This window comes from Rhinatrema bivittatum, chromosome 1 (genome assembly GCF_901001135.1).
Source record: "Rhinatrema bivittatum chromosome 1, aRhiBiv1.1, whole genome shotgun sequence".
In the NCBI taxonomy this organism is placed as follows: domain Eukaryota; kingdom Metazoa; phylum Chordata; class Amphibia; order Gymnophiona; family Rhinatrematidae; genus Rhinatrema; species Rhinatrema bivittatum.
The window spans coordinates 198,060,014-198,087,696 of NC_042615.1; the positions used below are offsets into that span (position 1 = coordinate 198,060,014).

At 46.1% G+C, this 27,683-nt stretch overlaps 1 protein-coding gene across 1 annotated transcript in view; it reads right to left on the minus strand.

Moving 5' to 3' along the window:
• The window catches only part of C1QTNF7 (C1q and TNF related 7), a 118,813-nt gene extending 106,731 nt beyond the window's left edge, over positions 1 to 12,082 (minus strand). Inside the window, exon 1 of the mRNA XM_029590767.1 lies at positions 11,840 to 12,082. The gene's annotated coding sequence lies outside the window, so the exon portion shown is untranslated. The remainder of the gene's footprint in view (positions 1 to 11,839) is intronic.
• Between the last annotated feature and the right edge of the window lie 15,601 nt (positions 12,083 to 27,683).

Genomic DNA, 27,683 nt, shown 5'->3' on the forward strand with positions numbered 1-27,683 from the left:
AGCCCCGGGACTCGCGAAAGTCCCGGGGTTTTTTGTCGGGGGCGTGTCGGGGGGCAGGGCCGATCGATGCGGCGTTTTGGGGGCGGGACGCAGCGTTTCGGGGGCGGGCCCGGAGGCATGGTTTCAGCCCGGGGCAGCCCGGGGGCATGGCCGCGCCCTCAGGAACCGCCCCCGGGTCGCGTCTCGGCGCACCAGCGGCCCGCTGGCGCGCCGACAAAGGTAGGGGGGGTTTTAGATAGGGCCGGGGGGGTGGGTTAGGTAGAGGAAGGGAAGAGAAGGTGAGGGGAGGGCGAAAGAGGGAACGGAGGCAGGCTGTGCGGCTTGGCGCGCGCCGGCTGCCCAAAATCGCCAGCCTTGCGCGCATCGATCCTGGATTTTAGCAGATACGTGCGGCTACGTGCGTATCTACTAAAATCCAGCGTACATTTGTTTGCGACTGGTGCCCCAACAAGCGAACGCGAACGCGAACATGGTGTTACGTCCGCTATATGGGGACGTAACACCATGTTCAGGAGGCGTTGACAAGTAGCCGCAGCTCCTTGTAGCCCAAACGGCATACGCACGAACTGAAACAAACCAGGTGGAGTGGCAAATGTGTTTTCTCTCGCGATGATCTGGCCAAGGGAATCTCCCAATATCCCTTGGTCAAGTCCAGGGTGGTTAAATACTGGGCCCTTCCCAGCCTCTCTACTAGTTCGTCAACCCGTGGCATGGGGTAGGCATCAAAAGTGGAGATAGCGTTAACCAACTGGAAATCTATACAGAAACGTAAAGTTCCGTCTGGCTTAGGCACCAGGACAATGGGGCTACACCATGCGCTACTGGATTCTTCGATGACCCCCAGTTGCAACATCTCCTCAACCTGCCTCCTAACCTCATCCTGCATGGCTTCGGGGAGGCGATAGGGTCTCCTCCTAACCACCTGTCCCGGCAGTGTTATTATCTCATGCGTAATTAGCGTGGTTTGCCCTGGCAACGGGGAGAACACATCTTTGGCCTGTTTAACTATCTCCTGTATTTGGGCTCTTTGCCGGGGAGTTAGCTCCTCTCCTATCTGGACCTCGTCTTTTTGACTAAGTTCTCTTATTTGTGGACCTAAATCCACCTCTTCCTCGGATATCGTATCCGCGGCCATACTTTGCCTCTCTACCCAGGGTTTCAGCAAATTGACGTGGTACACCTGGGGTCGCTTAAATCCTACCTTGACCTGATAATTTAGGGGCCCCAGGGGCCTTAAAATTGTCCCTGGGCCCTTCCACTTGGCCAAAAGCTTGTAGGGGATGTAGGCACCAATATTAAGACCTGATCTCCCTCTTGAAATTCCCGGTCCCTAGCCCCTCGGTCGTAATAGGTCTTCTGCCTTTCTTGAGCCTGCTCGAGATTTTCCCTGGCCAAACCCAGGGTGGTCTCAGCATGCTGCCTAATGCCCCCAATGTAACTTATGATGTCCTGGGGTTCTGCCTCTGCCCCCGTCCACTGCTCATGGATGACATCCAGCAGACCCCGGGGTTGTCTCCCAAAAATAAGTTCAAAAGGTGAAAATCCTGTGGAAACTTGAGGCACCTCCCGGGAGGCAAACAACAAGAATGGGATGAGGCGATCCCAATTACTAGCATCTCTTTCTAGACAACTGTGCATCATGGACTTCAGGGTTTGATTATAGCGCTCCACTAACCCGTCGGTCTGGGGGTGGTACGCTGATGTTCGTACATGTTTAATGCCGAACTGGGCCCATAGGCCTGCCAATTCCCGGGACATAAAATTGGTACCCCTGTCTGTTAGTAGTTCACGGGGAAAGCCGAACTGGCAAAATATCCTTATCAACTCAGGGGCTACCACCCCTGCCCCGATAGACCTCAAAGGGACGGACCACGGAAATCTTGTCGCGTAGTCCAATACCATGAGAATGTACTGATGACCCCTTTTACTTTTTTCTATCGGCCCAATGATATCCACCGCTACCGGGTGCATCGGGTACCAAAGGTGCTTTAGGGGGGGCCCTTGGGGCGACCAACTGACAGTTGGGGCAAGATCTGCAAAACTTCTTAACCGTGCTGTAGATACCCGGCCAGAAGAACCGCCGCTTGACCCGGGCTAAGGTGCTATGTAGGCCTAAGTGCCTGGCCAGGGGATGGTCATGCGCCAGTGACATGACTTCTGTTTGAAACCGTAGGGGCACTAACAGTTGTTTATGCGGGCCCTGTCCCTGCAGTCCTTCTTCCACCCTGTAAAGTAATCCATTCTGTACCATGAAGTAGGGGTATATCATAGCCTCTTTATTAGCGAGCTGTTGTATAGATACTTTAGCCTTTTCCCAGGCTACCTTCAAGGCCGGGTCCTTAACCTGCTCATCTCTAAATTCTGGGAACTGGGCTAGCAGGATGCCTACCAATTCTTTAGTGTACACCCCGTCCCCACCTTCTTCTGGACCAGCCTGTTCCCTCTTCTCTCTCTTATCGGGGCTTACGACTTACCCCTGGGGTTTCTACCACCTCCCCCTCCTCAAAGGGGGTTTGCAATTCATTAAATTTGAAGGGTTGGGGGTGGGTTTAGGGGTTTTGTTTTTTTTTTTTACAACCCCCCGTTGTAATTAATTAAATGTAAAGGGTTGGGGCAGGTTTCGGGTTTCATTTCGGGAGGTAGCCGAAATAAAATGGGCCAGAACCGCGGGAAAACGAAATTTCTCGTGGTGGGCTGATAACTAAGGCCGAACCAAAAGGTTCGGCCGAATCACATCTCTACTAAATATCAAAGTTCCCTCTAAACTGTGTGCGTGTGCAGCCATGCACAATTTCGATGTTTCTCTTGCACAGTTTTTGTTTCTCTGCACAGATCAAGCCTTGACTTTGCTACCTTCCATTTCCACTTCCTGGTTGCTTGTAGCCAATCAGTTGCAATGGAACCCTTCGACCAGCCTCTTGCAACTCTTCTGAGAACAGGAGGAGCTCATTCTCCTTCTTGCCTGTGGCCAATCAGCTGAATCCCCCAGCCTGCCTTGAGTTACAGGAAAGGGAGAGTGGAGCTTTGCTAATTGAAATTTGATCTCAGTGCCTTTCACTGCTGCCAGTGCCTCCTGCCTCTAAGTACAGGGGAGGGGTGGCCTTTGGCCTGTGTGCTAAGAAGCAGTGGGAATATATGCAGGGGGAAGACGCTGGGTGTAAAAGTCTCAGGACTCAGCTCAGGTTCAACAACACTGCCACAGCTTCTCCAGCCAAGTTTAATCTTCGAGGCAGAACTTCAAAGTCACAGTTTGAAGAAAGTTTCAGTTTCTCCCTTCCTACTCAGGCTCAGTATTGTTTTTCCCTACAACATTCAGCAATTATAGTTCAAAAGCAGCTGCAGTTTCTCCTTCCTCTCCCTGGCTCAGTAATGCAAGGAAAACAAGGGTCAATAATCACAGCTGCAAACACTTCTGGCTTTTCAAAGCAGATCCTGGGATCTTGACCCTTCTATTCTTAGAGATCCTGTCCTCAGAACCCCATGATTCCACACTCTTCTTTGAATTCTGGGAATTATAGTTATCTATTCTCTGAAATGCCTTGGGTGCCTCTTTTCTTTTGTTATACCAGACCCTGACCTTATGATAATCACCTACTTCCTCCTCTGGGTCAGATGATGGGAGGAATATCCCCTCACATAAGGGAAGGGGAAAAGGGGAAGGAGGCAGAAGCTAGAGATGGGGAAAGCGGAAAAGCAAGGAGAAGATGTTTGAGAAGGGTGTGAAAAGAGGCATGGGGCAGTTGCTATGAAAAGAGGCATGGGGTAGATACTATGGAAAGAGGAAGAAGGCATGGGCAAAGGCTAGGGAAGGGGGGGGGAAGAGGAAAGGGCAGAGGCTGGAGAAAGGGGAAAGAGATAAGATCCAGATGTTGCGGAAGGGGATATGAAAAGGCAAGGAAAAATGTGGGAAGAGGCAGAAGGACAGCTGCTGGGGAAAGGGGAAAGTCGAGATAGTTCATCTCCACAGGGAGACTACTCCATAGGAAATGGGTTGCTTAGTAAAATGCCCCAGCTCTAACCAGGCTCCCCAATCTAAGGTCCTCTATTTGTTGGAACTAATCAGGCCTGGGTTCACTATGGGGGTGGTACACTCAGGCCCTGTTGGGGAAGGAAGATGGTTATTAATACCATGGTGGTCCCTGCTGGTAAAGAGTGAGTGGCCTGGAGGGCATGTCTCAAAGGACACACCCTCTGGATTGGCAAGGATTCCTCAGAGCTAACGCAGGTATGTGACCTAGTGCAATGTGAGGTTTGAAGCTTGAGAGTGAAAAATGAGGAACATGACAGACACAAAGATCAGATCACTCCCATAGGAAGTGATGAGATGGGCCTTTCGGCAAGAATGGGATCCAAGATGGCCGCATAGTGCAAATGCTAAGTGTGCACGATCCTGATTACCTGTGAGAATTTTCCTTTCCATTCACGGAACATGCCACATATCGCCAGGAAAAGACGGGCTAAAGAGAGAGCCGACCATGGAGCAACTCCAGACCCCGTCCAGGCCAGACCGATGGACATACACGTCATTCAAGGAGGGCATAAATCGGCTGAGGAGCCGCTGCAGGGAGGAACTCTAGTGACAGAGTTGAATTTCTCTCCAGGCTCAGACATCTCTTTGTCACCGATTGTAAGGAAGCCCCCGACGAATCCAGCGATGCACAGAGACCTGGATGTGGAAGAACTCGACGGAATGTCGGAGTTGAAGCAGACGGAACAGCCTACCAGGGAACCTGCCCCCAGGAGAGAAATGTGAATACGCCACCAAAGAAATGGGCAGTGAAGACGCCAGCAACACAATCCAAAGAGAATTAGAAGTGCCCAGATAAGGAGAACCCGCTTTGAGTAAGACCACACCAATTTTTCACATGATTAAACCTGCCCAGATAACTATGGACTCTTTGTGGGAGGTTATTGAGGGACTGGGTAAACATCTATCTGGACAAATCAGTATATTTGCGCAAAAGACACAGGAACAAGATACTCGCATATTAACGCTGGAGAATTTGATGGTTAGTTTGTCAAGTCAAACTGAAGAAATAAAGAATTATTTAGAAGTGAATAAAAACCTGCAAGAAGCTATTGTAAAGGATAATATGAATTTGAATGTAAAGTTGGAAAATTAATGAGAATGTTTTGAAGGGGAGAAACTTGAGATTTATTAATTTCACCCAATTACCTCTCGAATCTCCCAAAGAAATGTATAAGCATTACATGAAAGAAGTGTTAAAAATTGCAGATGAGAATATCCCGCCGGTTATACGTACATTTTATATACTATATAAAGCGAAAGAAACTGTAAGGAGTAGTAGCCCAAGGGAGAAAATAAGAACAAAGGGAGAGGGGGAGAAGGAAAAAATGGAACCTGTACTTGATGTTTCTGTTCTATTGGAAATCTTGGATTCTGAACAGGCTAAATCGGCTTCGATGATAGTAAGCTTTGCACTGGAACCCGACAGGACTTGGGTGCTTAAGTTGTATTTTAAAAACAGAATGATGAAATTTCTAAATATGCAAATTAGAATTTTTCCTGATGTTGCGAAAGCTACGCAGAAAAAGAGAAGGCAATTTTTGTTACTTAGGCCATTGGCCTTACAATTAGGAGCATCCTTCTTGTTAAAATTCCCTTTTCGCTGCCTACTCAGCTATAGGGGCAATAAGTATGTTTTTTATACCATCTCAATTTACACAATTTCTTTCTAGTAAAAGAGAGGAGCAGTAAAAAGAGAAAGGGGAGATAGTGTCTGCATAAAATTCTCTAGATTCAGATTGTGTATATTCCTTACTAGAAGTTTATGCCCAACTGCTAGCAAATGCATACGGTTTTTCCTTAATATATTTGTGATTGTATATTGCATAAATTTCAAGAATTGGATCCTAATATTGAGGACTTATGTTTGAAGTTATAAATAATTTGTTGCCTATAAGTCAGGTTGTAAAACTGTTTAGTTTGCAATGTTTCAATGACTTCAACATTCTGTGTCAAGTAATTATTATTATTGATGTATAACTGAATAATGAATAAATTAAAAATTAAAAAAAAGAAGTGATGAGATGCATGTGAATGTGGCAGCCTTCCAGTGGAGGACATTAATGGAACATCTATGATGGACTGTCCTACTGCATGCTCTGAATATCTTTTGTGGGAATTGGGATGAGTATTTTGTTTTTGTTAAATATCTCCTGAATATTTGCTTTTACAACAGTTGCCATTTGGATTTTTGGCTTATTCCACCCTCCCAGAGGACAAAAAGAATTTGGGTTACTCAAGCCCAAAAGTTTCTTTCCTTCTAAATATAGGGGCTTACATAACTATATAAAATAAAAATAAATTACAAGAGTTTGCTTGTTTTCACTGTAATTCAAAATATAGAGTGTAAATCTCTATATACAGTACACAACTCAATAAAAAGTGAGTTTTAAAAGCCTGATGCGCGCATTAATTAGGGGATGCGCAAATATGTCGGGCTCACACCCGTCGAGAGGATTTTAAAAGCTGCCGAGATATGCGCATATATCCTGGACTGTGCACATCTTGGACATTTTCAGAAAATGGTAGGGCATGGCCATTTCTGAGCGTAAACCTGAGATGTGTGTGTAAATACTAATGCATCTGGTGTGTGCCAAGGCCCCCGCCACGTAACTTTATTTCTGCCATGGATGACGTGCAAGTAATAAAATAAAGAAAAACAGGCAGATCTGTGGGGTTTTAAGAGTCTGGGATAATGGGGGGAGTGAAGACTATTAAACTAGGGTGATTTGGAGGAACTGTCTCTTAACTGGGCGAACTGGGGATGAACCGGTAAAAGCGTCAGCATGCGCTCCTTTTAAAATTCCCTGATTTATGTAATAGAAGCAGTATTTGTGCGCACATGGCCAGGCTATTTTATAACGTGCGCGCATATACGTGCGCAAGTTCTAAAACAGTAGTGTCCCTGGGTGAAAGCCAACGAATGTGCGCACATGTGTGCCCGCATACTGGTTTCAAAGTTACCTTCCCTGTGTACTTGGGCAAGTGGTGGTCATGATCAGGCATTTATATAGTTCAACAGAAGTATTGGAGTGAATGTTCAAAGAGTTTCATATGGATAAAAACAGAGTTAACCCACCTCGGGGCCTGTTTTATTAAGCTTTATCCTCAAATATGGAATGAAAAAAATGGCCTTAGTAAATCAGGCCTTATGTCAGCCATGTAAACGTAAGTGTATTTTCATCCACCTGTGCAGCCCCCAATAGGTGGCGAGTCTTACCCATATGGCCAGAAGTATAATCGGGCCATGGGAAGTAGAGCAACACATGATGGTTATTAGCCCTGTCCCCTGCCTCCATATTCACGAAGCCAGTGAGTCTATTCCTTCTCCTTGACCAAGAGGCTGCAGGAAGCAAAGCAGAAGATCATGGTGGTGAGCACTCTCTCTTCCCCACCCCTCCCCTAAGTGGGAGCAGAAGTCTTGTACGATTTTTTTGTTTTTCTTTACTAGGAGAAATAATGTGGTTGGGTGAGTGAAGGGGTCAGCCAGTAACGGGACAAGCTGCTCGGGGTGGGGGCCGTGCAGCCTGTATAAAGCTTGAATTGAGCAGCAGAGCTCAATGGCTATTTTGGTGCACTGCCCTCGGGGGAGGGAGGGGGGAGGTGAGGAGTTTGTTTATGTGCTCCAAATCCTGTCCCCCCCCAAAGAGAATCAGAGCAGCACATTGCAGGGGTGAGTCCTGCATCCCTCTCTACATGGCCCTGCAGTAGTGGAAACTGCAGCAGGAGTCCTGTAACTGGCTGGTGAAGGAACCGCCCTGGGACAGGATAAGCTCTTAGAAGTGAGCAGCTCTGGAGAAAGGCTGAGGGAAGAGACCTTTGCAGCTGGTATTAAGAGAGGGCTGCTGGAAGCAGAACAGCCAATTCAATGATGCTGACCTTCACCCCAAAGTGGTAAGTATTTCTCCTGCATGGCACAAGCAGACAAAAGCCATGCCATCAGTAACAGAGCCAGGCAATATTATTGGCACCAGACTCTTGTAGTCAACTTGGAATGGGCATATTTCTTCAAAGCAGGGGCTAAGCAGGGTGTGACACAAACAGTAAAGATCCAGAACACTGAGGGGGTAATTTTCAAAAGGAGTTACACATGTAAATGTAACTACTATTGTAGCAATTTTCAAAAGCCATTTACTGGAGTAAAGTGCACTTACACAAGTAAATCCTATGGACAATTCAATGGCATATATTATAGCAATTTTCAAAAGCCCACTTACTCAAGTAAAGTGCATTTACTCGAGTAAAACCCTGTTTTACTTGAGTAAATGCTTTTTAAAATCAGGCCCTGAGAGTCATCCAGGGTGAGGAAGCGACCCAGGGACAGAACAAGTCTACAGGTGAGCTGTTTCCAGTTATGAGCCTTTTTCTCTCTTTTGTTTCCCAAAGTTCTTGAATGTAACATGAACCACCAGACCCTTGAGTTCCTCCTTCCCACTGATGATCCTCTTTCAATCTAGTTTAGGTTCTGTGCACGCAACTGACTCTGTTCTTTGGCAACTGTTTCACCATCCTCCCACATATTTTTCTCCTGCTCCTCTACTATTCTTTCAGCACTAAGAGGGCCTCGAGGGGAGGGCACCACAGAGGGACAGGATTGCTGGCTGTTTGGGTGAACTGCAGAGGAGGAGGAAGGGGGGGGGGGGGGGTGAGTTGAACAATCACTCGATTCTCCTTGGAAGTGCCATATTTCCGTAAATAAAAAGTATCTATTTATTTATTTTTATATACCGGTGTTCGATTTGCATATCACATCGGTTTACATATAACTTAATGGTGCAGGAAGTCAAGCATTTCCTTTTGTTTGGTACAGGGAACGACTAGAAACAGTAAAGTGAGGAATAACAGTAACATGATTAAAAACAATAATAGTAATAGTAATGAACAATAAATAACATTTGATATAGGGTGTATCTGTAACAGTAACATGGGTAATATGTTATATATATATCGTGTAACATATGGTGTATCATATGGTGTATTGTTTTAATTTTGAATTGATTTAAATTGCATGGGAAAATGGTAGGACAGGGTGGGTTGTGAAAGAGAGAGAGAGAGAGAGAAACAGATACTGGTTGCATATGATGATGGATCCTCCCTCCCCCACCCAGTTGGCCACAACATTTACAAACATTTTTATGTGCATATCTCCTTTAAAAATGTCATTCCATAGGGTTGAATTGTCAAAAGGTTTTATGCATGTAAATGGACTTTATGGGGGTTATTTTCAAAGGAGTTACGCGCATAAATGTAACTACTATTGTAGCAATTTTCAAAAGCCATTTACTCACGTAAAGTGCACTTATGCGAATAAATCCTATGGACGATTCAATGGCATATATTGTAGCAATTTTCAAAAGCCCACTTACTCGAGTAAAATGCATTTACATGCGTAAAACCCAGATTTACGCATGTAAATGCTTTTTAAAATCCGCCCCTATATGTATAAATGGGTTTTGAAAATTACTACAAGTCCTTTTATGCATGTAAAACCTTTTGAAAATTACCTCCTAAGGCCAGCACTGTCCCCAGCCAGACCCAGGCTCCTCCCCTCCTCCCTGACCCCAGCACTCTCCCAAGCCAGATCCCAAGATCCTCTTCCCTTCTGCGCTTATTTGTAATTTGCTCAGAGACAAAGATGAATCTTTAAAAAAGCAAGACGTGTTCTTCACCTGAACTGAAGTGCAGCTGTTCTGCTATGAGCTTGAATAGCAGTGCAGGCCTCCAAGGACAGCAAGGACAGGAGCTTCTTTTCCCAAATAAAAAATGGCATTGTAAAAGAGATTGGGGGAGGTGGATGGAGAGAGCTTGGCAGCTGCTGCCCAGAAATTGGTTGGATGCATGGGCCTTCTCTATCCCGGGACTGTCCCAATCTGCTAGGCAGAAATGCAGGGATTGGGTCTCAGCACCTTCTCCCGTGCTAGCCTTCCTGCACCACTGCCTCCTGCACTATCTGCATCTTGCCCCACCCTCACTCCATCCTCCATCACTGCTACTGCTGCTCCCCGGACTCACTGGCTCGGACTCTTGCAGCCTAACTGCCTTTCTGGGGAGAGGAAAGAACAATGCACGACAGGAAATATTGGATGTGAGAAGCAGACAAACAAAATGCATTTCCTGACCCCTCTGCCTCCTCCATCTAGAAAAGGCTGATGGAGGTGTTTGAAAAGAGTGAATGGTACATGCTAAATAAATAAGTTTGACATGGATGGCCGCCAGCGTTGATGGGCTGTTAATACTGGATAGGAGAAGGGACTTGGGTGAGCCGGATGAAAAGGTTGTGTGTGCTGGAAGTGGCCTGCAGGCCATGGTTTTCCCACCTCTGCTACAGAATGCAAGTGCTAAAAAGTGGTCTGTATAGGTGTCAGTGCTGTAGAGGGAGATAGCTTATAATAGTAAGGATGCTTTTCCTAGACTGTGCAGCGGAAACCCTTTGTAAATCTTTTGTGGATATGCAGAAAATGTGTTCATGAAAAAAGTGAAGCATGAGCAGATGTTCTTTTCCTCTCCCAGCTGCCTGTGATCTGCCAGATGAGGCACAGGTGGTCTCAAGAGCGCTCCACTCCAGGCACTGGGAGATGGAACAGTCTGCAATGGCCACAGAATGCAGAGGGCGAATCACAGCAGGTTGATAGTTTTTTGTTAGTAATATTATTGCCATTTGCAGAGTACCCAGTGCATTTTATTTAGTTTAGTTCAACTACCTTTCTTGATGCCTATATAATCACTTAAAAAAAAATTCATATTTTGCTTAGAAAGGTTACAAAGAATTTTGTGAAAACCAAAATGTATGGGAAACTTCTAGAATTTTTCAAAGAATTCCTGAGGCTTCCAAAATAACTCCAAATATTTTTGAGTTCTCCCATCATTAATGAAACATGTGCTACCACGATTCACCTTTATCCCTGTAAACAAACAAAAAATGAAGTGTCCATGCAATATACAAACAGATCCCCTATAAAACCAACAACAACCAAACCCCTGCAACTTAAAAATCAGAAAAACTCCCCCAGTGCTTCACACAGACAGCATATTCCAAACAGCTCTGAATATAAACGTCTAAGTCCATAATCAGAACTAGAAAAACACATTCTTGTATTTTAGACTTCTTTCCAAATCCAAGCTCAAGTCAACGAGGCAAAAGGATCACTACCTCAGAAGGTTCATTATAGTTAAAATCTGTACTTAAAGTCTGTACTTGAGACAAGGGAGGCTAAAGGGAATTTTCCGAGGGAACAAGAAACATCAGTGGGAGGCGTGGGATTTAAATCCTGGGTGTGCTGGGTCTTTGTCCCCTGTTCTACCCAGTAAGCTACGCCTCCAGTTCTAATACAGAGAAAACCCAAACAAAACTGAACGTCTGCATGAGTTTTGCTTTCAGTGTCCTTGCTTGGACCAATTCTGATTGACCTTACAAGCCCAGTAACATCAATGTCTACTACCGCAGGTACACCCCTAGTCACATCATTCAATACCGATTCATGGTCATGCTTGCCACCAGCGACCACTGATTTCTTGGTATGGCTACACAGCTGATTTCCCGATGTTACTGTCCTCCTTTAGGATAAAGGTACCTGAACATGACACAAACAAATGCCGTACAGAAGGAGAACTTCAGCAGAGCGTATGAGGAGCAGGCGGGGTCGACGTTCCACATTCAGCAAAGTGAACAAGCACCGTTTCCACAGAATATCTGGTAAAAAAAAAAAAAAAAAAGAGAAGGCACCTGCACGATATCCACCACCCAGCAGCTAGCAAAGGTATGGAAACGTGTTTTTTTTGTCAGGTATAATGTAAGAATATCCCCTCACTTACACTGGTCGGACGTCCTCCTCCAGGCTCCGAATTCGGCTCCTGACAGATGTTGTGCGTAGACTGAAAGCTGCCCCCCCGTCCCCTCCCCTCTTCCAGTCTGTGGCACCGAAGCTCTCTGCTGTTTCACATTACACAGCAAGCCCCCCCGATTCTCCTTTGGCGAGGAGCCAGCGATGACCTTCGGTGAGGCACTTTAGAACGGCACCAAAGCGCAGCGCCCGGGTCCCGCTCCGGAAGCCTTCCCGCCTTCTTCAGCTGGATCTGCGACTGCATAGCTGAGCAGTCGCATAACCGCCCGCCTGCTGGCAGTGCTGCACACACTCCGGCCATGCAAAAGCCGCCATCCCGGGGGCGCTTTACCTTCTGCAGGTTGTCGGAACTTTTTTCGATTTTTTTTTTTGTAACTTGACTTCGTGCTTCATAGCCTGCACCATATAACGGGTTTTTTTTTGTTTCACTATTTTTTTTTCCCCGAAAGACTTTATAAAGAGGAGAGTTTTAAAAAGGCATTTACCTATGTAAATTGCCTTGGCAGCGGCTAAACTAGACGCACGGGCTCTCAAAGCGAATACACTTTTAGCCAGATGAATTAAGAAGGAAAAAAAAAAGAGTTCTCGGGGAAGTTAGGTGGGGGCAGAAAGGCAGCATGCGGAACCTTTGATTTTCCAATTCGCGCGCACTGTACTGTTTTTTTACCACTGCTCGGCCGTCCGCGCAAACGGTAGACGCGAAGCAGGCGGCGACCTTTTTTACCCGCATACTTTAGCTCAGTTTCAACGAGAAACTTCCTAAGTAGCTCGGCTTGCACATATAAAAGTCAATATTGCACCCCAGGCGTGCTTTACCCTTCGAGTCCGTGAGAAGAGCCGCTCGTAAGCTGCGCAGCCAGGCCCGCTTAGTCCAGGCATATTTGTAAACCGCGCTTAATTTAAATAGAGTTTTTTCATTATTCATTTTTTTCTTTCATATTAGGGACAAGTTAAGGCCGTGCTAATATATAGTAAAAGACTGGTTAGTGAATAAGAGTTTCCTGGGACACCTGGCAACATCTCCAGGCCTGCCAGCACCTTGCTTTCTAATGTAAATGCCACCTTTCAGGGCTGGGCCGGGTGGCTCAGTGTCACTGTACTGCTTGCTGCCGCGCATTCAGTCCCTGGGGGGGGGTCATGCTTTCCATCCCCTAAGCCAGCCATGGCCGGGGATGCTGTGCAGAGGTGGCCTTTCACCTCCCATGGGGAGGGGCATGCCATTTCAGTCATTGTATAGTGGCAAGCCCAAGCTTAAGGCTCCTGATTGCAGAGCTCCAGAAGGAGCCCTAGTTGCATGGTCCCCAGCAGAGGGCTGTCACTGCAATGACTGGGCTAGGTACGCTGGGAAGAGTTATACAAATGGGGGGGGGGGGCGGGGGGCAAATAAAGGTTCATGGCATCTGAGCCCGTCCCTAGCTCCAATTCCCCCTCCCCCAGAAAAAAAATAAATCTAATACCATTGTGCCCAGTTTGGAAACAGAGGCAGTACATTTTATCAGTTTAAAGAGGGAGGCTGTTTGCCGCCTAAGTGTTTCCTGCATTGAATTTATTACTTGGCCACGTCTGATAGATTTTTTTTTTCTGATTGTTTTCAAGCAGTTTTGTCATCTTCTAATGGCTAGAATCTGATCTACAATATGCATTCTATCTCTTATTGTAATCTAAATCTGGGACCAGCAACCTCTGCCACATGGACACCATCCTCCCCGTACGCCACTCCCTCCCCTATAGTGGCAACACAATCATTCTCAAAACTCATGGCCCAGCTCTGCTAATCTTGCGATGCATGAGATTAGAGAAGTTGGCTTGCAAGTACTTTCGAAGATGCAGGAAGAGCTGGCGTTGAAGAGGGAATGGCATGCCAGGTAGGAGTAGGCACCCTGGATTTCATTGGGGAGCCCCTGGAAGTGGCAGAATTTTGGCAGGAGTGCTTCTTGACAGGCAGATTTCATCAGGGGGAAGGACAGCAGGAGAAAGGGGAATGCCAACTTCTGCCAAAAAACCTCCACTGCTAACCCCTCATCTAAACATACTTTTCCTTACCTTCACGTCTCTCTTCTTTTTTCACATGCACTCAATCAGTCACACCTCATACTCATAATTGCACTCTCCCTCTCTCTATATATATATCTTTAATCAAGCATGAAAATAGCTAGAAGCCAATTTTCAAAGGGTTTTGGTGCCTAACTTTTGGAGTTACACTCCTAAATTGGCCCTTTTGAAAATTTTCTAAGGCTGAGTGGGTGGCTACAGGGTGCAGAGTTAGAGCAAAAAGAAAAAAAGTTAGAGGTTTAGCCCTGATTTTCAACATTAGATACCTAATTTAGGTACCTAAATCTAGACAAAATGAAGAGCAGGCCTACATTTAGGTTACTAAGATTTAGGTGAAAAACTTAGGGACTTAAGTTTGGCTGAAAATAGGCTCCTAACTGATCACATCATTCTTCAAAATGCGTTATGGCATTAATGCATGCATTAAGGCATTTTTGTATGCGTAAAACACCTTAACACGTGATAAGCATCATAATGCATGGCGTGATGCAAAATTTTAAAAGGGGAGGCATTGAGGAGTCGGGGCAGCATTTCTGCAAAAGTGGGCTGGCTTCGCAAAGCCATAATGCACGCTATCGCACAGTTTTAATGTAAAAAATAACTACACCTTTTTCAATATTGTTAATCTGTGCTATATTGTGTGTTATGCCCATAATACAATTTGCAATTTTTTTGCTGGGGAGGGGCCGGGGAGGGGGGGGGGAGAGAGAGTGAGAGAGCCTCTTGGGGGTGGCACCAGAGTAAGCAGCTATTTATGCAACTGTAGGAAACCTACCTACCTAGTAACTTGAGGTGAGGTTTAGGTAGTAGTGTAGGGGTTAGGGGCCACTTTTACATGCAGAGTGAGATATATGAACAGAACAGTACGCTCTTGTGAAGATTTGATGTCCTTCGGAGTGAGAAAACTCGCACAAAGATGAGATTTGTACAATGTTCTCTCAACCTAGCTTGATTTACCCAGGTAGAGAGTTCATCGAGAGAGAGAGAGAGAGAGAGAAATACAAAGTGATTCCACATCACCAGGAGGAAGGGAGCCAAATAGTATGCTAGGGGTGTGCATTTGTTCCCTACGAATTGATAATCTGCAACGTATAGGGCCATATTCGTTGTATTCGTGGGGAAGCGAAACGTATTGCAATTTCCCACGAACACAACAAATCTTCGCCAAATTATTTGGCCGTCTAAAAGAGCCAATTCAAACAAACCCCCCACCCTCCTGACCCCCCCAAGACTTACCAAAACTCCCTGGTGGTCCAGTGGGGGGTCAGGGAGCCATCTCCCGCACTCACACCCTTGGCTGCCGGTATTCAAAATGGCGCCATTAGCCTTTGACCTACTATGTCACAGGGGCTACCGGTGCCATTGGTCAGCCCCTGTCACATGGTAGGAACAATGGATGGCAGGCGCAAATACATGAATACAAAGCATGCAAACAGCTATGAAAGTAGCTGGAGAAAGGATACCAAAAAAGTACTCACAGACAGGCAGAAAAAGACACGTCACATGTGTCTACTCAGGGTGCCATAGCCCCCCAGTCACTCATCGAGAAACCAAACCAAATCATCTTCCCATCTCCCAGGTGATCCTCCCTTGACTGGAGAGAGAGGATATCCCCACTGATGCCTATACCAATATGAGAGTGTTTGCTTCGCCGGAGATTGTCTGTAAAGAAATGTAGCAGATGTAGAGAACCCTGTGGGCTCCTACTAAGAAGATTGTTTTATCTTTGTAGGGAGAACAGCAGTAGTTTATTATGGGTTGTAGCTCCCCCATGTGGGTGTCTGAGATGGTGAACTCTTAAGCTATATAAACCTCTGCCACCATCTTAAGTTGTGGATTTTTTAGTTAAACCTCCTAGTTGCTGCTCCTTGTTTGGTTTATTTTCCTTAGGAAATGACTCTTGGATCTCTGGGATTGAGGCCTGGGTAAAATAAGGAGAATGGGATGCTTTACCTATGTTTATCACGCCCTTTGGATACCTTTAGTTAGGAGGAAGAAGTGTTTTCCACCCTTCCTTCCTCTGTTTTTTCGGTTTCCCCCTTTTTTTACAACAAGATTTTCCCTTTTGTATTCAAGGATTTAGTTGGGTTTTTTTTTTTTAATCATTTTGAGGGAGTGGTGTCTCTCACAGAGAGAACCAATGAACCATCAATGTCTTTTTGGAGGAATTAATTATTCCCAGGGAGAAAGAGTGAGGAGAAGAAGACCAGTGAAACCCATCTGGTGCATCCACTATCACATCACCAGAATGTAGGAGAGAGGAACATGGAGGTACCATTCAGGTACAAACACAAGGGAGCAAGGAGAATATGGAATTACTGGACTAAAATATGTGAAAAAAGGAATTTCACACTAACATCTAAATTGGGTTAAAATCCAATCCGCCAGCTATTGGGAGGAAGCTTGAATACTATCCCAGTGATTTGAAAGGACAATGAACAAATTAATTAATAGGAATTGGTTTTAACCATTGAATATATTGACTAGATGAATAAGGTCACAAATTTATTGGAGATCTGAAGCTTTAGCTATGACTTTTAAATATCAGAAGTTATAAGGAACCTGTACATTAACATTTCAGTCTTTTATCAGTAGAAGTTTAAGTTGGAAGCCACATTAGCTTAGAGCGTAATTATTAGTGCTGTTTTTGATAGACTTAAATGCTTATTAAAATGTAAATAATGCACAGTACCTAGAAGAGAATCTTTCCTCCCGACAGGAAATTTTGGACATCAGATCTGAATTATCACCAGGAGAAGACTGTAACAACTTAAATCTTATCTGAGGTGTGGCCTTTGGGGGTCCTGCAATGGGACATTAGCCCAGGGGTTACCCATATCAGTACATAATAAATACGTTCTAAGTTTCCTGTGATTCTGTGGTTGCCACATGTACAACAGCCACAGTCTTCCACTGACATTGGAATTTGAGCCCCGCTGCAGAACCACAGGAAATAACCCAAACAATCATTTCTTTCTCTTCTGCTCCCTGCCCATGAAGAGCTGGCCCTTCCTTGGCCTGCCTGTCTAAGACTGCCTTCCTGTACTGCTGTCTGCTGCCACAACCCACCCACTTACCTGTCCCCTCCTTTCTTCTGCTCCTCTGCCACTTCTGCTCTGTAGTCAGTCACGTTTCCCTTTCTTGATTCATGTGACATTGGTTTTAACTCAGAGTTTTCGTGCTAAACAATGATGACACAGAGTTACTGCAAGCACGGTGCTAACAGAGCAAATGTACTGTCTACTGTCCTTTCAGCTATACTCTCCACTGTCTACTGCCTTCCCACAAGGGAAGAGAATACATGGGAAAAAGGAAGGAGAGAAGATGCACATGAGAGAGGGAGAAGGATGAAAATAAATGAAATGAAGGAGGGAGAAAAGAGGATGAGAGGAAAGGAAGAGGGAATACAGTGCATGAAAATAAAGAGTAAATAGAGAGGGAAAGACCATGGTGATTGAATTTGAGGAAAGGAGGTAGAAAGAGTGCATGGGAAGGAGGGACAGAATGAGACTGGATGAGAAGTGAGACAAATTAAAGAACTGCAGGAGGGGAGGAGACACTATATTCTATACCAGTGGTTTTCAAACTCTGTGCAGCATGCCAGTGTCTGGGTTGTGGCCCCATTTTCATCCCCACACCTGTTACAACTGCACAGCTGTTCTGTGGGATTGGAGGACATACTCTGTGTGCCACAGCATTCTTCCGCAATTTCACGCTGTTCTCCCGAAGATCACCCAGAGGCATGGGAATACAGGCACCATGCAGCTCAGTATGACTGAGAGCTGCAGGGAGCCACGAGTCCGCAGGAGCATCAGAGAGAATGGGAAATGGAGGCTGGTGGTGGTGAGAGAAGGGATCACTGGGAACTTGAGAAAGCTAGGTAGAAAGTGACAGAAGAACAGATCTGATATGCAGGCAGCACTTTTATCTTTTGATCCAGACTGAAAGGAGATCAGGAACAGGCTGACCCATCTGTCACACTAAGCATAATGGGCTCAATATTCAAAGCACCTTCAGCACTCGATAGCTGGATCAGTAGGACCTACACGGCTATCTAGCGGGCTACTGAATATCCGGTTATATTCAGTGGCTGCTAGATAGCGTTTTAAGCACTTATCTGGCTATCTCTTAGCCGGCTAGATAGTGGGCAGGCAGTGGGTGGATCAGGATGGTGCAACTTAGCTGGATAAGTTATCAGGTTAAGTAGCAATATTTAGCCTTAGCCAGAAAAGTTATCTGAGTAAGTTATACTTGCTAACAGTCAGGTCTAACTAATTTGGCTAAGTTGCGGCTTGTACATGGATATTCAGTGGCATAGCCGTGCCACTGAGTAGCTCTTGCAATTAGCCAGATAAGTTATATCTGCCCAAGTTACTGTTGTGCGCCCCGCCCACTCACCTCTCTGGTGTCTCTGCAGGTCCAGGGTCGGCCTCCCCAGCGGCAGCCGCGAGCATCTCCAGGCCTCAGCGTCCCGCGGTGGCGGGCGCCGGGCCTTCCACTGTGCATCAGGCCTCATGCCGGAGTTCGGCACCTCCCATGGCATTGGCCATGCCCCTATGCGCGTGCGCGGACCGCCCGACTTCTTGTAGGGCCAGGGGCAGGTCTTAGCTCCACCGCGCACCCTGATTGAAGGAACTACTTAAGGAAGTCCCTGCCTGCACTTCCTTGCCTTGGCAATCGGGTTGGCATTGTGTGCTAGATTGTCACCGTGTACTAAGCCTTGTTCCAGTCTCGTCCCAGCCTCATCCCAGCCTTGTCCAGGATCCTACTGTTCCAGCCTTGTTCCTGCATCCTACGGTTCCAGCCTTGTTCCAGCGTCCTTCTGTTCCTGCGTCTGTCCGTCCGTCTTCCCAGGTAGTACCCTCGGACTGTCTCTTTGGTACTGACCTCGGCCTATTTCTCGACCTTCCTGTCTGCTGCCTGCATCTTGACCTCTGCCTGCCTCGTGACCTCGTCTGACCTCCAGAACTTGACCTCTGCCTTGCCTGACTACTCCTCGGACTGACCCTCGGATTCTGACTCCTGCCTGATTGACTATGTCTCCTGATTCTGGCTCTGTCCCTTGCCTTGTCATCGCCTATGCTGTTCTGGTCTTCCTTGCTCCATCGGAACCTCAGTTTCAAGTCCAACCACGCACCCTTGCTGACCGTGGGCACGCCTGTCTACCATCTCTCCAGGAGACCCTGTGAGGCCCACCTAAGTCCAAGTGGCCCGGGTCCCTACAGGCTCCACCCGGGGGGGACCGCGGGCTTCCAGTGGTGAAGCTTATCCTAGCCTCTGTCTCCTCCAGTGCTCCGCCCCCTGGGGGCAGGTGCTTCCTGGTCCCTACCAGGGAGCCGTTCTCCACTGCTCCCGAGCACAGCCAGATATGTTTGAATATTGGGCCACCATGACAACCTGATATTTTTTTACCATAATTTATTATATACTCTGTTTAAAATAGTTTACAATGACATGAAATGGTTAATAAGGTGTGCAACAGGGTGGCCACATCTGAGGGTGTGGACAGCATATGAGAAACAATCTAAGAAGCTTGAGCAATGGTTGACTGCTTGGTAACTAAGTTTCAATATTTAAAGAGATAGGATTATGTATTTGGGGTGCGGAAATTTGAGGGAGTGGTACAGGATGGGGTAACCATTAGGTAATGAATAGAAGGTTAAGAGACCTCTCATAAGAGGATGTAATGTAAAAAATATAAGAAAGAGGGACAAAATACCCATTTTTATTAGTGTTTTTACATACTATTTTAAAAAGATCTAATAAATGTATAGGGACAATACACTTAGCAAAATAATCAATAATTCCTCTTTTTATAATTAAACCACAAATAACTATAAGACTATCACTTATAACTCACACCTACAATACATAGAAACACCAGAACCCTGACAGAGGCCCCTGTTTTGTTATTAACTAGCTTCTTCAGGGGGGTTATTTTAAAATTATAATAAAGATATTTTAAGTTATTTTATATATTATATGAACCTTAAAATTTTACAGCAATTTCTGCAAATTTTTATAAAGTAATTTTAGATACAATTAATGAGTTCTTCACATGAAGTATTGTCCCTTAAATAAATTCCAAGGAAACCATAAAGGTGTCTTCATTAGTCAAATGTATGAGCTGCCAGTTCTCTCATTTAAAGAAGATTCCAGAATACTATCAGATTGAAGTAATCAATAAATCTGACACTTCTAACACAGTCTCAATGGGTTAGCTTTCAAATGCTTTAACATATTAAATTTACATAGTAACCACTTCATTGAGAGCTGGAATCAGACTGAAATGACTCTGCCAGAATCTATCAGATACAACCAGATAATTTGATCCAAGCAGTAAGTTCATAAAATGCCTTGTAAATTCATCAAAAGGACGATTGAAATGTCTAAAATTCTTATATAATTTTTAATGAAACAAAGCTTAACTGCCCTGTAGGGCCATTTCAAAACCTTAAGATATTGATGTCCCCAGAGTAGAAAAGAGATGTTGGGGGATTATTTCCATTGATTTTAAGTAATGAAACAGTGCAACATGGTGGAAGCCAATGCTAGAGGGATGCTAGGGTTCATAAGGAAGGTTTATAACTCAGTAGAAAAGAGGAGGTGATTACGCTGTAGTTCAGGTCATTGATGAGATCACATCAGGAATATTGTGTCCAATTCTGGAAGCCATACCTCTGAAAGGATATGGACAGGCTGGAGTTGGTCCCTTTGTACCTGGAGAAGCCATTGATCTGATCACCACGAGGATGTTCTTATGAATAGTGCCACCAATGTGGCTGTTTTCCCACTAAGAGTTAAAAGCAGTGTCAGGACTAGGGTTGGGGATGGACAAGGGAGATAACTATTCTGGGTGTCAGGCCCAAGGGGTCATCAGCAAGGCTGGATTTAATAAGATGGTGCCCATAGGGAAGGGGGAGGGTTCCCTCTCAGAAATATTCATAGGGTGATAGTTGCCTCTGGTGTCAGGCCCAAGGGGTCATCATCAGCAGGGCTGGTTTTAATAAGGAGGTGTCCATAGGCAATCGAGGAGGGAGGAGTTCCCTCTCAAAAATATTCATAGGATGTTCCCTTTCCCTCCCTGGGTCCTCGGAGGTGTGAGGATCCTGGAGTTTCTCTGTTCAGATCCTTCCCTCAACTCAGAGTCCTGGCATGACCTGCAGCAGCACCTGGTTTAGAAAAATTCAGTGTGGGGCCTAGGAGCCCTTGCGCTGAAGGACCCAGAATCTCCCCAACCCCCCTTCCTGCATGGGTTTCCTGTTACCATGGAAACCTGGGCAAGAGGCCCAGGGTGAATCAAGTGTAGCAGGGTTCCGGAATGATAAAATTATAGTGTTGAGGGTGGGGCTATCATGGAGGTGCAGGGCACCCCAAAGTAGAAGGCCCAGGGCTGTCACCTCTATTCATCCTCCCAAAGGACAGTCCTGATGTCAGCATGTGAGGATTCCCAGTTCCTGTGCTGAATTTATTTCAAATAGATGGTGCTGCGGTTGTGGGAGCGCTGGGGAGTGATCCCGATTCCGGGGAGAATTGTGTGCCCTTGGACCATGGTGCACCTGTAGAGAGTTCTGCAGAAGCGCCGAGGCAGGTAAGACGTGTCCAAGCACAGGCGGACAGGCAGAAGACCAGGGACTCCGACCTCCGCCGAACCTGACGCATCAGGCTATCCACGACAGCACTATCTGCTGGAGGCTAGGCGAAGCCAGAGCCCAAGACATCGGAGGACAAGGCTTCAAAGAGAGGAGCCGGAAATAGTGGATGCCAAAAGGAGGAACATCTAGAGACTAGATGGCAAGGTCATCTGGAGACAAGGAAATTGGAGACATCAAAGACAAAGACATCTGAAGGCAGATTCATCTGGGGTAGCCAAGACAAGAACATCAGGACTTCGGACCCCCAAGGCACTTAATCAAGAGCAACAAGGAGGCACTGGAAGACAGAATATCTGAATGCCAGGCCTTCTGTACTTCAGACCTGCCGGGCACTCAATCAAGAGTATCACAAAGGCACCAAAGGACAGAACAACTGGATGTCTACTGACGAGGACTACTTCAGAGGGAGACATCTGCAAACAGGGGCATCTGAAACAGAGACGTCAGGGGAGACAGGACATCTGGAAGCAAGGTCATCTGAAGAAAGAGACATCTGTGGACGAAGACAGACATCAGACAGAGACATCTGTGGCAGGAACACAGGATCCGACGAGAGACCAGGACATGGAACGAAGATGAAGACGAAGGATCAGGGACCACAAAGGAAGACGAGGGAATTCCCACGAAGAACAGAGTGCCTTGAAGAAACAGAGGTGGACATCGGAGTCTCCTGGAATGAAGAGCTGGAATGGAGGATCCAGGAGCAGTCCAGCTCCATGACTGACTCCTTGCAAAGGCAACGAAGCACTGAAAGCTGAGCCTTTTTGTAGGGCTGAAGAGGAACGCCCAGGATGACATCACTAGGAGGAGCCAGGAGGACTGCCTACTGCTGGCCCTTTAAATCCAGAGAAGAGGTGCAGCCCCACACCTAAGGAGACAGGACCAGGGACAGCGGCAGCCATGCTACAGCAAAGGAGTAAGCCCGAGGTGCTGGAGGCGGCAACTCTCCGCGCAGGGGAGCAGATTGCGTCAGTGGCCTCTTGACTGCGATGAGAAGCTCCAAGGTGGCCTCTGGGCCGCAGAAGAGGAAGCTGGAGGGAAGAACATGTTGGCGGCTCCTGCCGTGAAGGCAGGATGATGCGGCGGCTCCAGGCCGCATAGGAACAGCGTATGCGGCCTCCTGGCCGCAAGGTAGCACAGCGGCCTGGCCTGCCATGCAGTGAGATAGCAAGGGCCATCTCCAGACCGCAGAGGAAGGAGGACGGTGGCTGGCCAGCCGCGGAGCATGGCGGTGACGGCAGCCCCAACTGCCGCAATAAGAGCGATGGCATCAGCAGCCTCCAGACCGTGCAGGCTGGACGATGGCAGCTCCGAACACCGCGGAGTGGGGAAGACAGCGTCAGGGAGCAAGCAGCAAGGAGGTGAGAGGCTGCTCACGGCTAGGCCACGAGCAGAATCGTAACAGCTGCAGGCCAGCGTCGCAGCAAGCAGGCCCAAATAGAGACAAAGCAGGGGTGATGCTCCGGTGCCTATGAAAATTTGGAATTGGAGGCAGTTTCCTATGTTGCTTATGCCTAAATCTGGGCCTGGTCATCAGCAGAACTGCTTTTACCTATGGGTATGTGCTCACTGCATGAGCACAAAGAACTCTATGCCAATGACTATTGGCCACTGCCAGTGCTTCAAATCTCAGGCAGCAGAGAGCCGTCTTCTGCTTTCTATTTCAACCCCTTCTCTCCCAGGCAGAATGCAAGGAACAGAAGGAGACAGTGAGCCTGGAGCAGACAAAGGCACTGTGCAAAGCAAAGAAGATCCCTCTATTCCAGGGCTTCCCAAACCTGTGCTTTACTTTCTAATTCGGCCCTTCTTCTCCTCTTGTTTTCCCCTACCCTCCTGTCTGCAGGGATCAGGAAGAGGGGAGGAGTGAAGCTGGACTGTAAAGCAGAACAAAGAATAATTCTGTTTTTCGTTTGCATATTTCTATTTCTAATTTGTTCTCACTTTTTCTGTATTTGGTCAGTGTTCTGTATGTGTGACTGAGGTGAGTTATTCTGCTAACGTAACTCGCACTGGAGGAAACTAATGAAAGCAATGTTCCTTTAATGACTTCCACAAAATTGCAAATCAACATTAGGGTTCTTTTGTCTGCCTGAGAGTTATCTGCTTTATCAGATAAGCAGAGAACTGCAGAGGAAGTCTTTGAGCTCTGAGTTCTGAATAAAAATCTGTGGAGGGATCCTAATATTATTATTTGAAAAATGGAGAGTGGCTTATCTGTATGTCGGTCTGTAGATTAAGAGTTGATAGTATTTTCTTAATCAGTGACAAAAGTGCGTTTATTATGAATAGGTTTCAGAGCTGAAAAAGCTTCTTTTCATTGCTGTATTTTTCAGTGAAGTAACATGAATCTTTATTGTTAAACTGTAACTTGAAACTTTGTCAATTCTTTATTGATGTTGCCTTGCATTACTTTGTGTAAGAAATATTGGTTGAAATGCTTAATGTGTTCTACTGTAGTGTTTTCCAACTCTTTCAAGGCCAAGGCACACTTTCAGTAACCTTTTAACAAAAACATTGTGTGACATACCAATCTCCATGGAACAGGCACTGCAGATCTGGAGAGGATTCATGTAGCCAAAAGAAGAGCTAGGGAAACACTGAAAGCACCAGTCTCTCTTCCAAATTTTAAAACAAAGGGAAGGGGGGGGGGGGAGGGGCAGAAATACACTTGGCCCAGTCATAATAGACCAGCTCCCTCTCTATACAACTGAAGGAGAAGGGATAAATCAGTGTGATGCAGGCAGCCAGCTCAGTTATCTTGGCTGCCAGAGCTCCTTCCCTGCTGCTGCTCCCATCACTCAAGAGTCACACCCAGTGCTGACTGCCTGGTCTCCCCATCTCGCTCAGCCTGGGATAAGACCAGAGGCGGATTGCAGGAAAATATCAGCCTGGGGTATTTTTTTCCAAAACTGGCCCACAGAGTATCTGACTCACTTGTACGCTGTGTGGCACATGCTTTAACAGCTCCCAAAAGCACACCGAGTTAATCATTGAAAGGTACATCTTGTGACCTGGAGCCTGGCAGAATTGAGAAAAAAAATCTCCAACATAAATATTACATTTTTACTAGCAAATTGTCAGGCTGATGCGTAAGGTGCCCTCAGCCTAAAACACGAGTTTACTCGCTGCTGGGCGTGCATTTTGAGTGTGTAGTAATAGCATCCAATACAAGGAGATTAATGAGACTAAAACACATGCCCTAACCAAAGCATATCGGATAACGTCCATGGCATTTAAATTCCATGTAAATAAAGACATTAGCTATTACTGCCCGATGCAGGAAAATGCACTCAAAGACTGGGCGCCCAATGCACAGCTTTTTAAAATGGAAAATTAACTCCAGCTCTGGAGGTGAAGCTTACTCGCAATCAGGGACTCATGAGAAATATATAAAATGTGGTCATCTGTGCTGCGATAAATGTGCCCCTTGTAGGGTAGGGCTGTTTAGAAAGATTATCATAAGAATAAAAAAAATGTATATATATAGGAAGTAGTGGCACGGAGCATGATGAATAGCTAAAGGACACCTTAAAAAAATTGTGGGTAATTGCTTTTGGTAAACAACACGAATTGCAGATTGCTGTAATCTCATGTAAGTGATGCACTTGCTAGGATTGCACAATGTAGACGTCTGCATGCCCAATGCAATAAACATTTACGCGCCAGAAACGTGCATTTCTCTTTAGTGCGCTCTTTGTACACTGCTCCACTTTCTCTCTCATTTCAAAATTGCATTGGGCACACAGAGGATGTGGAAATGCACGCCTTAGGAAAACAGGCGCTCAATATGCCCCTCAGAGCTCAGCCAGTCACCTCAGACAGAAGCCTCACCCCTTCCCTTTCTATGCAAGGAGCTTGCCTCCACTTTTCAGATCCTCCCCAACTCCAGCACATGCTCATTGACTGTGTGCTACTTATATTTGACTGCTTTTATGGTTCCCTAGGCTCTGGTCTGCCTACCCAGACCTAGGGATAGGTGACCAGAAGTAATCCCTACTACCTGCTTCCTCCAAGGTTTAAGAAAAAAAAAAATTAAGCCATGGCCAAGACTGTATGCATCACTGCTGCAGCCAAGACTGGGGAGAGCCTTACCCTTAATAGCATAGCTCCATATGGAATTCTGCTTTCCTACATGGAGCCAGTGGGTTCAAGGGTATTAGTTATCCTAGGCAAACCTTACAGACGTGCAACCCAGTCCACCCCCCTGTCCCACCCAAACAAACACATAATTAAAAATTATGAATTTGTAATAAGATTTTGCATGAAGTAGGACCCTGCAAAAAAGCAAAAAAAAATTGGAACTCATATGATATTAGGGATATTGTAATGTGTTGGGTATGAGCCTGGCCCTCAGAAAGCCGTAAATAAACTAAATTACAATTACAATACAGTAAACCTTACATACCAGAACAGCACTAACTGCCAACACTCAAACAAAAACAACCCTACTCATGAAAAGGCAATACTGAAAATATTACACCAAGCCCTAAAAACAATATACCTTTTAAGAGGAAAACAAGCCAAAATGCTATATATCCCTACACAGAAACTATACCCTAACAGAATACCTCACCTCAGTCTGACACAGGCAGAACACAGACAAATACAGAATAACTAGACCATAAAAGGATACATAGAACCATACACAAAACTGAACTGGAAACCACAACAAGCCAGGCACTGTATATGAAAAACAGAAACATATAAAGCAAACAATAAAACCAAGAAATATAAAAAATAGTAAAACCATATTAAACAAAAGGACAAATAAAAATGGATGACTAGAATATTCAATAAGTAAAAACTCATACCTTTTTTAAAAAATGTGTGTTTGGGAGACACATCAAAAACATCCAATAATTAAAACTAGTAAGGATTTTAAAAAAATCCCCTGATCTCCATATCTGGGAATGTTTGCTTTCCAGTCATCCTAAAATTGTCATGGATTAGCTGAAGAGAGGGGGCGCACAAGTTTTCTCCTTCTTCCCATTCTCACTTGCACACTAAAATACAAACTCATTCTCTCACATACAGCAAGCTGGCTGCCTCACACACATACATACATGCAAGCAAGTAAGGCTGCCTCTCTCGTACACACAAACAGGCTGCCTCCAAACCCTCCACCTACACACAAGCAAGTTGCCTCACCTCCAGACAAACTCACACACACAAGCAGGTTGCCTCCCCACCCCATACACAAAAGATGGCTTACCACCCCCTCCACATGCACACAAGCAGGATATCTCTCACATACACACACAGGCTGCCTCCCTACACACAAGCAGGCTGCCTCCCTACCCCACCCCCCATACAAACAGGCTGCCTCACCTACCCATACACAAGACAGCTTAACACCCCCCCCCCCCTCCCCCGAACACACCCACACAAATTGTGCCTTTCTTGTTCTTGAGCTGCCACCAGTTTGGGATCCGGGAGCAACCCACGGTCTTATCTTTCTTCATCGGTCAGCACCGGCAGCCTAGAGCTTCTTTTTAATTTCTCCTCCACCGCCAGCCTGGGCCGTTCTTTTTCTTTTGCCACCACCGGCCTGGGCGGCAGTGGCCTCTCTTTTTTTTTCTTCCTTGGCCACCACTGGCAGCTGGCGCCCTTTTTTAAAAATTTCTCGTGGTCATTGGCCTGGGATCTCCAGTGGTGTCTCGCAGCGTTTTCTTCCTCGGCCGCCGCCGGCTTGGACTTTGGCGGTGGCGCGCTGCCTCTTTTTTTTTTCTCTTTTTCCGCTTCTGCTGGCATGGACTATGGCAGCGGCTGCAGCCTCCTTTCCTTTTCCTTCAGCCATCACGGCCTCTTTTTCCTTTCTTCTGCCGCCCACGGCCTTGCTTTTTTTTCTGTTTGTCACAGGCAGTCTGCAACCTCATCTCCTTCTTTGGCAGTCAATGGGATGAGCTCCGGTGGTGGCTCCTCTGGACCCTTCCTTATATGCTAACCGAGTCCCCAAGCAGAGGTCATGTGACCAATTTGACTGGCTCGCCAGGGCTTGCCCGAAGCCCCGATAGGCCAATCCGCCCCTGGATAAGACAGAAGTTGGAAAGATTCAAAGGAGAAGGCTCAGGATGGGGGGAAGATTAGGAGGTGCTATGTGTGTAGCAC